At 33.1% G+C, this 13,140-nt stretch overlaps 1 protein-coding gene across 4 annotated transcripts in view; it reads left to right on the top strand.

Moving 5' to 3' along the window:
* Positions 1 to 13,140, top strand: part of DLGAP1 (DLG associated protein 1) — a 1,087,876-nt gene that overhangs the window by 107,609 nt on the left and 967,127 nt on the right. The gene's annotated exons all lie outside the window — the stretch shown is intronic.

Genomic DNA, 13,140 nt, shown 5'->3' with positions numbered 1-13,140 from the left:
ATGAAAAAAGGAAGAAAGAGAGGCAGGGGTTAATGTTCATCTACACTACTAAAGAGCAACGTTTTGTTGAATTCACTCCTGGAAGACTAATTTGGGGAAGAAAATGACTACTTGTTTTGAGTAATTAATATATGAGGGTAAAATTAGTTCAGTCTAAAAATTAGTTTGGTCAGTTTGGACAATAGCTGCAATTGGTGTGTTATTGGTCATTCAAATGTTAATGCCTGGTGTTTTAATTAATGAAAGACTACTTGGATTGGATCTGCCTCAATGAAAGTTTTTTTATTTTTAATAAAGCTTTTCATTTTCAAAACACATGCACAACATTGACCCTTGCATAGCTTTGGATTTCAGATATTTTCTTCCTTTTCCCCACCCCCCTCCTCTAGATGGCAAGCAATCCAATATCTGTTAAACATATTAAAAATATATGTTAAATCCAATGTGTATAAATATTATACAATTCTCTTGCTGCACAAGAGAAATCAGATAAAAAAAAGTAAATGAGTAAGAAAACAAAATGCAAGTGAAGAACAAAAAGAGTGAGAATTTTATGTTGTGATCCACATTCAGTTTCCACAGTTCTCTTTCTGGGTGGAGATGGCTCTCTTCATCACAAGATCATTGGAACTGGCATCAATCATCTCATTCATCAGAAATGATCTTTGTATAATCTCAATAAAAGTTTTGATAAGCTTGGCAGAAAGGAACAGAGAAAGAGGTCAAAGAAATAGAAGGTACATCATATAGGGAAAATTTCCATGAGGAGGGAAATCTTCCTTTGCCTCTCAAATACACTTTTTCCTTCTTTATTTTATATTCTTTATTTTAAATTTATTTTTAAGAAGTCCAGGTCTTCTGACAACATACTTCTTAAATGGTTGAATATTAATAGCCTACCTAAATTTAGTGCTTTAGTGTACAAAACCCTTTCTTTTCATAACAAGTAATGTAAGTATTATGATACCCATTTTATAGATGGAAAACTGAAATTCAGCGAAACATAGTGACATCCCCATGTTCTTATGACTAGTAAGTATTAAAGATGTGATTTAAACACAGGTCCCTCCTGACTTCACATCCAATATGCCTTCTACCACATTATTTGACCTTAAAAGATGGATTCAGATTCTTTATTCCTGTTGAAGTCACCACTGTACTAATCAGTTGAATTCACAATATAAATGTTCTTCAGTCATTCAGCTATGTCTAAATCCTTGTAATCTGTGGACCTTACTAATAGTATCCATGAGGCTTTCTTGGCATACAAATTGAAATGGTTTGTTCTTTCCTTGCCCACTGAATTAAGGCAAGCATGTTGATTAATTTGTCCAGAATCACAGAACTAATAAGTACTTAAGGCTAGATTTGAATTCAGATCTTCCTGAATTAGAGCCAGCCCAGTGCTCTATCCACTGAGCCATCTACCTCCCTCATAGTATAAAAGTCACCTTTCATTCTTCACTCTCCTTCACCTCACACATCTATTTAGTGGTCAAATATTATTGATTATCTCTTCATAACATTATTCACATTGATTGCCTTTTTTCAACCATAATTTCTGCTGCTATTACCTCTCCTCTTGATCATTTCAGTAACCTCCTAATAGATATCCCTGCTTCAAGTTTCTGCCTTCCTCAATCTATCTTTCACACAATAGCTCAAGTAATAGTCCCCCTTAATGCACTTCATTGGTTCTCTATTATTTCTAAGATCAAATATCAACACTTCAAACTCTTTAAAGTCCAACACAACCCAGATAAAAACTTACTTTTAAAGGTTAATTTTAATTGTTCTCTTTCATGACAGAATTAAGCTCCTTAGAACAAGACCTATTTATTTATCTTTCTATCTTCAGTGCCTAAAATATGGTAGTCAATTAATAATTTCTTGTTGAGCAGTTGCTACAGTTGATGGTATTGCAACTTTTGTGATGTTTTGCTATAGCCACTGTCAGCACAAACAAGGCAATAGTATTGGTAATTTATATATTGCTCTCTTAGGAATCAATATCAGTGCTATTGAGAATATTGCATTGATAATTCATTCTCTATTGATGAGCATTATAGAAATCTCAATAGTTAAGGTGATGAATATTTCTTCCCTCAAGTTCTGAAAAAAATATTTGGGCATTTGAGTCAAAATATCAGCAAAGAATCAAAGTAGCTTGAATTTGTTTTTCCGTGAAAATGTAACTAGATTTGAAGTAAGAAAAAAATCTCAGCAATGCAAACTTATAGTAGTTCCAAGTGTTGAATTAATGAGATCCTAGTTTATTCATATTTTAAATTTGACTCCATTTTCCCAGATCAGCACATAATATAGCACATAATATAATCTTTTCAAATACAAGTCATTCCTCAATTGACAAGTGTTTAAAAATATGAATAGGTAGTTTTCAGCTAAAGAAATCAAAGCTATCTATAATCATATGAAAAGTTCTAAATCACTATTGGCTTTAGAAATAAAATTCGAAAACAAATTACCACCTTACACCTATAAGATTGTCTTATCATAACAGAAAAGAAAGTGATAAGTATTGGGGGGCATGTGGGGAAATTGGAAAATTTCATTGATAGAGCTGTGAATTGATCCAATCATTCTATGTCCACAGGGGTATAAAACTATGCATATCCTTAGACTTAGCAGTGCCACTAGCTCTGTATCCTAAAGATACCAAAGAAAAAAAGAGAAAAAAATTATTTACAATAATATATAGTAGCTCTTTTTATGGTGGTGAAGAATTGGAAATTAAGGGGGAATGGTTGAACAACTTGTGGAATATTATCATATTAGAGTATTATTATACTATAAGAAATGATGAGGAGTGTATTTTCAGAAAAACCTTGGAAAACTTATTTTAGCTGATGCAAAGTGAAGTGGGCAGAACCAAAAGATCATTGTACACACTACCAACATTATTGTATAGTTCAACTGTAAATGACTTGGCTCTTCCCAGCCATACAATGATCTGAGAAAATTTCAGAACACTTATGATGCATAATTGTATCTACCTTTACTGAAAGTATGAATGGTCTGAGTGAAGATGAAAGTATACTAATTTTACTTTTTTCATGGCTTTTTTTGGGCTGTTTTCTTTCACAATGTGACTAATAAGGAAATATGTTTTACATGACTTCACATGTATAATCTAGAACAAATTGTTTGCTTTTTAAATGGAGAGGGGAGGGAAGAACCTAGACAATTTGAAACTAAATTTAAAAAAAATGTTAAAATAATTTTATATAATTAGAGAAATAAAACATTAAGAAGAAAGGAAATGTATATCTTACCTTTGAAGTATATAAAATAGATATTTTTGCAATGTCATATAGCTGGACCTACAGGTATTGTATAGAAAATATTTTGGTATCAATAGTCACTGAATATCTAGAATATATCAAGCACTGTGCAAAATACAATTAGGAATACAGAAAAAGGTAGAATATTGCAAATTAGAGTCAAAGCCCCTGAGATAATATCCTAGATTAATGACCTATATGTTTTTGGAAACATTAATTCACCCTTTTTTGTGACTTTTTTTTTCATTGATAAAAATATATTTTTGGAGTAAATGATATCTAAGAACACTTCTGATATGAGATCTCTAATCCTGAAAATATGTAATAGGACTTATGCTGACAGGAAGTATAGAATTCTAAATGGAGAAGTTCATGAATCAGTGAAAATAGTAGCATACCACTGAGTGCTAAATTGTCTTCATACATTGTATTTTGTGCACGAATGTCTACAAAAACCTTACATTAAGAAGCTGATAAGGTCCTCTAAACTAAATTAACATATGCCTTAATAATCAGTTCCTTCAATGCAAATTTAGGTATACCAGATAGTGGAAATATTTTGTAAAACGTTATTCAGAATTAAAAAGTGAAATAATTTAGAATGGTATATTTCTCAGTTGTTTTACAGCAGTGTTATGAATGCTTTTTTTCAAGAAGAGAGATGGAAGGCACTGGATAGGTTATGTGACAAATTACATTCCCTCTTCCCCAAATGGAATTGATGTTTTAACAGGCAGGAATGACTGGTTATTGATATGAGTTATTTTTAAATCATCTCGCCTATGACAATCTGATTAGCAACTAGTTAGAGCAAAGGTCAAAATTAACATCAAATTTGATGTTAAAGATGAGACAATACATGTAATTAAAGCAGTTCTAATTTAGCCTGCTTCTAATAGAGATTTCTTCATTGCAGCCAGAAATTAATTAATGGAGGGACATGTTCATTAACTACCCTCCAGTTCACATGTAACATATTGAGGTTTTACTGTGTAAACAAGATGTGATTGTGGCCTATGTAATTTCCTATGAGGTACAACCTTTGTAGGCCATGAGGGGAATAATATATTTGGCAAAGCAAATAAGGTACCCCAGTCTCTGGGGACTTTACATAATGGGATGAATTTTTGGAGTATGAAGTTAAGAATTGGAGGAATTTGAATATATAGACTCAGGAGCTGTCCTTGATAAGGAGTCCCACTGGTGAGGAGAAGGGAAATTTCTCTCTTCCTCTCCATTTAACATTGGCGCTTTCAATAGAGGTCACTATACCAGTAGGAGACAAGGTATCCAGCAAAGAACTGAAACATATATCTGAGGACAGAGGGAGCATGGTCCAATAAGCTCTGGAAACCCATGAATTTTGATCCATCTGGAAGTCCTTAAACCAAAAACAGTAAAAGGTTATCTTTCTGTCTCTGCCCACATCTTGAAATAAAACTATGGGGAAATTTCTAAAACACAATTTAGGTATGCTTATACCTAGATTTTAAAAAAAATTATATCTTTTTTAAGTTGAGAGACATTGATGTTAGGGCAAAATTGATTTATAATATGAGCTCATTCAATAAATTTTATCAGTGAATGTGGCATATAATTAGGATTGTCACATTGAAAATCAGGAAAATCGATGGAGAGAAAAACAAGACTGCAGAAAGTTTAATGTGAGAAAACTAACAAGAGTATACTGAAGGTGTTCATATAGGAGGAAGAAAACAAGAAATAGAAATAAACTCGACTAGATCTGACCTTGCTACCACAAACTATTCTCAATATTAGTAGAGGGGAAGTTTAACATAATGAATCTATAACCTAAGTACAAGTTGAACTGTATATGGAAGTAGAAAAGGCACCCAAGAAAATGAATTCAAAAACAAACAAGCACTGAACTTGTGCAAATTATACAGAAGAAATTCATCCTGGAAGCATTTGGTGATCAATTTTTAATATATTCTGAAGAAGAAGAATATGGAAAACTAGAGAAAAACACAGATAGTCTTAAGGTTAAAAAAAGTGAAGACTAACTAATAACATATATATCTTTTCCTCATCTCTAAAATGTTCATTAAAATTATTTGTCTATATTATATTGAGGATATCCTTGATGAAAATATCAAAATGAATGAGCAGTTTTTCAAATAGATTTTTCCATTTCACTCAACATGTAGTTGAGGGAGGGATGTGGTCACTAATCACCCTCTAGCTCACATATAACATGAAGGGTTTTCCTATATAAATAAGATGTGCTTGTATCCTTTATAATCTCCTTTTGAGATACAATCTCATTAGGCCATTTGGGGAATAATATGATTGTTTAAGCAGGTGATCTCTCTTATTCTCTGAGGACATAATGAAGCATGAATTAAAGAATTAGAGGAATTTGAAGTATACAGCCTCAGGCATCCTTTGGAAGGGAGACTCCATTGGGGAGAAAGAGGGAACTTTTTCTCCCTCCACCTCACTTTGTCTTTTTCAGTAAAGATTGTTATTCAAAGAGAAGAAAAGAAATTCAACCAGGAACTGTAACAAATATCTGAGGACAGACACAATGATATAAAGGAAGAAGTCTTTGGAATAAATATCAACCCTTCCCCTCCTTTTATAGCAGACTAAATGGAGTACAGGCTATAAACTCCAGAAAGGAGCAATCCTTGGGAGTCAAATGACCTACTCTGTCAATATGTTAAAATTAAAAGGAACTGTGTTGTAAGTCTGTAACTGTAACAAGAACTTCCAGGTTATTAAATAATAATAATTGTGATTTAATCTTTGCCTTATAGGTAATCTACATATGTAGCTCAATACAGTTGAACTCTGAATTTGAGTGTGCTCTTCCCATGGTCTCTGCATATTAGTAGGAGAGTAAAAGCCATATTTTGATTTTCTCTAACATATTTTTAAGAACATCTTATATATAGCAGCCTAGTAAATAATTTTGCTAAAAGTAATTAAGTTTACTGTTGATTCTTAATGGAAAGCACCCTGGTGGAGGCTTCTCAACCACAATATCAGGAATAATCTTCAACAGAGTTACTCCTAGGACAAGAGGCAGGATCTGTCTTCTGGGAATGAAACCTATAAATGCAAATACGTTAGGGAGTAGTCCCAAAGAGATGCTATACACATATTTACAATCATACAATTAACTGAAAAATATAGAGGCTACAAGACTATAATGAATTTATTACTTAGTGATCCCAAAAAGATTTGATTCTGTACATAAAACTACTTCACTGAAAATGGTTATCCGTAAATGAGTACATATGCAGGATATTATATATCAGATAAATTCAAATAAATACTAGGATATGTCCCCAGATTTCTTGACCTTAAAAATGTAAACTTAAAAGATTTTTCTGCATTGTGTTGAAGAAGATTCAAATGTTAAGAATATGTAAGTTCTATCAATAGATGCAGCAATAGGGATAGGAAGTACTATGTTCAATGATGATATTATTATCATTGTGGTAAGATGAGTAGAGTATTGGACTTTAAGTTGGTAAGAAATAGTTGCAAATATCATATCAGATATCAGCTATAATATAAAACTGAGTGTGCACTTGACACTCAGTATTCTTAACAATAAAATGAGAAGAATCACTATATCTACTTTGGAGTTGCTATGGAATGAAGTAAGATAATATATGTATCATGTTTTATAAACCTTGAAGTGCAATAAAAGTATAAAATGGTAACAGTCAAACCATTATATATCAGAAAACAAGGAGACATCCCCACTAGCTATGTTGTCCAATATCATGGAGAATATTCTGTCAAAAATTAGAATGAAAAAGTAATGCAATATTAGAGTTCACAAAGATCCTCTGCTTATTTAAAACTATTAATTACTGATAGAATCAAGCTCTAGAACATGATATGGGCCAACTCAATGAAACATAGAACGACTCAAAATTATATAAAAACAACTGAGCAAATGGAAGATGAATTTTTCCATGAGTTGGACCTGTAGTATAGATGGACAATTCATTGAGTTAGTATATGAATAAATAGATCTTGAACTAGTACTGCAGACTAAAGATAACCAATGCCCAGAATTGAACAGGAAATGAGATCAGACTTGACACATTTAGATAAAATGCAATTCTTTCAATGATTCAAAACTGCTTCCTACTGTCAAAAGGCTAAACTTTGAATAACTGAGATCCTCCTAGTATTGTTATATGACTTCAAATCATGCAATATGATTGTTACCAAATATTCAAAATGCTCTGTTTAAACTGGGTGATCATTGCTGGCAGTCAGATATCAAATATAAAGGTATATTGTGAATATTGTGACAATACTGCACTAGTATCTACAAAATACTAAAAATTGCCCGTCAGAAGGACTCCTGGTAGGTTGCCAATAGGAAGTATTATGGGAGAACATACATATACATCTAAAAGAATGAGAAGGCATGAATGGGATTTGTTCATGAGAGATCCATTAAAGTATTAAAGAAGTGATATAGGAATTCAAAAATGTTGAAATTTGAACAAAGTTCAGGAGTCAGATAAGGCTTTGTAGAGGAAATGAGATTTTGTCTTGAAACTTAAAAGATGGGATAAGAATGGTATTCTTATGAAATAAGAAAGAGACTCGTCTGGCTGGGTCAAATGTTGTACTCTAGTAAGATCATGAGAAATAAGATTAGGAAAGCAAAGTGAGATGAATTATGAAAGTTCTTTCAAGACAAAAAGTGTCCAGATGGATAGAAGGAAGCCCAGATAGAGATCTGATCACAAATTTACATGACAAAGTCAGTTTTAATGGAAGATTTATTTGGTAAACAGAATAGAAATTGATTTATGACTTTCATGTGGTTTTAAAAATTCTATTTTTTAGAGCCACAGCAAGTATTTTTTGGACATAAAGCATCAGGATAACCAAATTCAGTCTATTTCTCTATAAACCAATGGAAATATTTTGCCTAAATACAAAGCACCATTTCATTTGAATTTGACTATTAGAAAACTGTCTTAAATATCTGTAGTATGCATTTGTTGTGGTGATAATTGTATTATATATAATATAATTGTATACCATAATCATATCCATATAATTCATGCTACTGGGCAGGGAAAAGCTGATGTTACTTGAATTTGGGAGCCCTGAACTGCAGTAGGGTAGAAGTTGATTGGATGTTTGTACTGAGTCTTTGACTCAATAAAGTTAAAAATGGATCAAGTCAAAACTTCTATGCAAATCATTATTGAGATCATGCCCATAAATACCTGCTTAGCTTTCAGCCTTGGGAAAATCTGGTCTTATTTATGAAAAAAAAATCTGTGTGAAACTGTATAATTGTTAGAATTCCTTTTATACAAATTGCAAAACCCTGTGTTTTAATTTTTTTCTCCTTTCCTTTCCCTCTCCCCCTCCCCTAGACAGCAAGCAATCCAAAATATGTTCTTCTATACGTATTTCCATATTTATCATGCTGCACAAGAAAAATCAGATCAAAAAGGGAATAACATGAGAAAGAAAAAGAACAAGCAAACAACAACAACAAAAGTGATAATACTATGTTGTGATTCCTATTCAGTCCCCACAATCTTCTTTCTGGATAAAAGTGGCTCTCTCCATCACAAATCCATGTACCAAATTTTCTTAATCCAAAAATTTATGACATAAATTTAATGAGATTTTAAAGCTTTCCAGAGCACCTGATTTTAAAACCATTTATTTGCATAAGAAAATTAACCAAATTTCAAGTAAAAGGAATATTTTTTAAAAATATATCAGTTCACAGGGAGGATTCTGGGAGGATGCCGGAATAGATTGGTAAATTTCAGACTCTCCAGATTTCCCCCATAAACAGAACACATTTATGCCTCGGGGCAAATATAGACTAGTGAAAAATCAAGAAGACAGGGCATAACTGGGATCTTCTACAACCTGAGAAAATCTGAAGAAAGATCTGAGTCAGGGATTAATATGTGTGAAGTGCAAACACCTTCAGACTAGCCTCAGGGAAACACCAAGTAGGGAGCCCTGGGGTTGGCTGGGGTTGGCTGGAGCCTCAGGAGGAGCACAGAATCTTTTACCTCCTGGCTCTTTGTGGAGTCAGGGTCTAAGTTGAGGAAAACTGAGGGAACATTGAGTGATTAGAAATACCAGACTCAGTTGTGCCACAGAGACATGGCCCTAAAGGAGAAGGAACCAATATATCCTGTGAGTGTAGAAGCAATGGGGTGGAGATGCTGCTGGTTGTGGGCATTTGCTGGAGGGTGTAGCAATTGGTATGGTTTCCAGGTCAGAGGGAAGAACTGAAGTGAAGCTTGAGGCACCATTTCCTCACTCCATGATTACAAGTGTTACACTAATATTTTTTTATTAAAACAAAAAACAAACAAACAAACAAACAACAACAACAAAAAAAACATGAACCAGCAAAGAACAAACTGTATTGTAGAAACTCCCTATGGGAACAGGGAAGACCCGAATTCATCTTCAGAGGAGGACACTGAAGTAAAAAAGAAAAAAGATTCTTTCCCCCAAAATAATGTGGAATGGCTCCCTGTCCAGAGAGAATTTATAGAACTCAAAGAATTTAAAAATCAAAAGAGAGACATTGAAAGAAAACTAAAAAAAAATAAAATATAAAAAAAAAATCCAAGGAAAACAAGATTATGAGAAAAGTTAGCCAACTAGAAAAGGAGATATAGAGTTTCAAAGATGAAAAGAACTCTTTGAAAAAAATATATAATTGGACAAGTGAAGCTATGAGAGACCAAGAAATAATGAAATAAATCATAAAGAATGAAAAAAAAATAAAACAGGATGCAAAAAATGTTATAAGGAAAATAACAGATCTGAAGAACTGATCAAGAAGAGAAAATATAACAATTGGATTGTCTGAAAGTTGAGACCAAAAAAAGAACCTTGATGCAATAATGTAAGTAATAATCCAAGAAAATTTTCCTGAAGTGATAGATCATGAGGGAAAGTAGAAAAAGAAAAAAATCCATGATCACCCATCAACGAGATCCTTTGTGGAAAACACATAGGGATATTATTGCCACATTTCAAAATTCCTAGAATAAATAGAAAAATTTTCAAGGAACATGAAAAAAAATGATTCAAATATGCTAGAGTTACAACTAGAATTGTACAAGACTTATCAGCAGCTATAATAAAAGACCACTGGTCCTGGAATCATAGCTACTGACAATCAAAAGAACTATCCCCATAGCCAAAAATATCATATCCAGCAAAATTATCTATAATTTTGAATGAGAAAAAAGAAACATTTAATGAACTTTCAGATTTTCAAGACTTTCTAACAACCAAACCTGAACTTAACATGAAATTTATTTTTTTTTCATAATTATAACTTTTTATTGACAGAACCCATGCCTGGGTAATATTTTACAACAACATTCTTTGCACTCACTTCTGTTCTGACTTTTCCCCTCCCTCCCTTCACCCCCTCCCCCAGATGGCAAGCAGTCCTATACATGTTAAATATGTCACATTATATATTAGATACAATATATGTGTGCAGAACCGAACAGTTCTCTTGTTGCACAAGAAAAATTGAATTCAGAAAGTAATAATAACCCAGGAAGAAAAACAAAAATACAAACAGTTTACATTCATTTCCCAGTGTTCTTTCTTTGGGTGTAGCTGCTTCTGTCCATCATTGATTAATTGAACCTGAGTTAGATCTCTTTGTCGAAAAAATCCACTTCCATAAGAATATATCCTCATACAGTATTGTTGTTGAAGTATATAATGATCTCCTGGTCCTGCTCATTGCACTTAGCATCAGTTCATGTAAGTCTCTCCAAGCCTCTCTGTATTCATCCTGCTGGTCATTTCTTACAAAACAATAATATGCCATAACATTCATATACCACAATTTACCCAACCATTCTCCAATTGATGGGCATCCATTCATTTTCCAGTTTCTGGCCACTACAAAGAAACCTACCACAAACATTTTGGCACATACAGATCCCTTTCCCTTCTTTAGTATCTCTTTGGGATATAAGCCCAGCAGCAGCATTGCTGGATCAAAAGGGTATGCACAGTTTGATAACTTTTTGAGCATAGTTCCACATTGCTCTCCAGAATGGCTGGATGTATTCACAATTTCACCAACTATGTATTAGTGTCCCAATTTTCCCACATCCCCTCCAATATTCCGCATTGTCTTTCCCTGTCATTCTAGTCAGTCTGACAGGTGTGCAGTAGTATTTCAGAGTTGTCTTAATTTGCATTTCCTTGGTTAATAATGACTTGGAGCATCTTTTCATATGGCTAGAAATAGTTTCAATTCCTTCATCTGAGAATTGTCTGTTCATTTCCTTTGACCATTTATCAACTGGAGAATGGCTTGATTTCTTATAAATTAGAGTCAATTCTCTATATATTTTGGAAATGAGTCCATTATCAGAACCTTTGACTGTAAAAATATTTTCCCAGTTTATTGCTTCCCTTCTAATCTTGTCTGCATTAGTTTTGTTTGTACAAAAACCTTTCAATTTGATATAATCAAAATTTTCTATTTTGTAATCAATAATGATCTCTAGTTCTTCTTTGGTCATAAATTCTTTCCTCCTCCACAGGTCTGAGAGGTAAACTATCCTATGCTCTTCCAATTTATTTATAATTTCATTCTTTATGCCTAGGTCATGAACCCATTTTGACCATATCTTGGTGTACAGTCTTAACAGGAAATTTGAACTATGAAAGCCAATATCAAAAATCAGTTTCAAGGAACTCAACATGAACAAATTTTTTTTGGGGGGGTTGTGCATGGGGCATTTATATGATGTGTTTAAGATAGACATCAACAATAGGGCAGCTCAAAAGAACGATTGAGGTAGACGAAGTAAAAATAGCAAATATGTTATACAATAATGCAAGAAATAATCAAAGAAAATTGTTCTGGAGTGACAGAGCATGTGATAAAAGTAGAAATAGAAAAAATCCCCTGATTACCCTCTCAACAAGATCCTTTGTGGAGATCTGATCAAGGAGAGAAAATATAAAAATAATGGACTATCAGAAAATCATGACCCAAAAGAACCTTGACACAACAATGTAGGAAATAATGCAAGAAAATTGTCCTGGTGTGATAGAACATGAGGGGAAAGTTAAAACAGAAAAAAAAAAATCATCAATCATCACCTTAATGAGATCCTTTGTGGAAAACAGAGATATTATTGCCAACTTTTGAAACTCCCAAATCAAAGAGAAAATTTTTCAAGAAACAAGAAAAAACTATTTAAATATGCTGGAGCTACAGTTAGAATTGTACAGGACTTCTCAGCAACCACAATAAAAGATTGCAGGTCCTGGAATCATTTCTCCTGACAATCAAAAGAATAATGCCTGTAGCCAAAAATAGATCCAGCAAAATTATCTATAATATTGAATGAGAAAAAAAGGATATTCAATGAACTTGCAGATTTTCAGGGACTTTTTTTAAGAACCAACCAGAATTTAATAGAAAATTTAACATTAAAGAGTCAATATCAAAGATCAATTTCAAGGAATTCAACATGGACAAATTGCTTTGTACCTTATGTTTAAGATTGACATCAACTATATGGCAGCTCAAAAGAAAGATTGGAGCAGAGTTAAGGTAACAATAGTAAGCATGTTGTACAAATGAGGTGCAGAGAAAGAATAGACACAGAGGCATAAGACAGGGGAGGAGGCCTTATCATTCTGAAAATATACTCATATCAAGAATGAGTTAAATAGACAAAACTGCATATATATCATGAATGATATAGCACCCTCCAAAATCAATAAAGAAATAAGGGAGGAGGGATGGACAGATGGAAGCAAAGGGTAAGGAAAGAAGACAAGCAAGGGATCTATG

The sequence above is a fragment of the Sarcophilus harrisii genome, chromosome 1 (assembly GCF_902635505.1).
Source record: "Sarcophilus harrisii chromosome 1, mSarHar1.11, whole genome shotgun sequence".
Lineage (NCBI taxonomy): Eukaryota > Metazoa > Chordata > Mammalia > Dasyuromorphia > Dasyuridae > Sarcophilus > Sarcophilus harrisii.
This window is presented reverse-complemented; position numbering and strand designations above follow the sequence as displayed.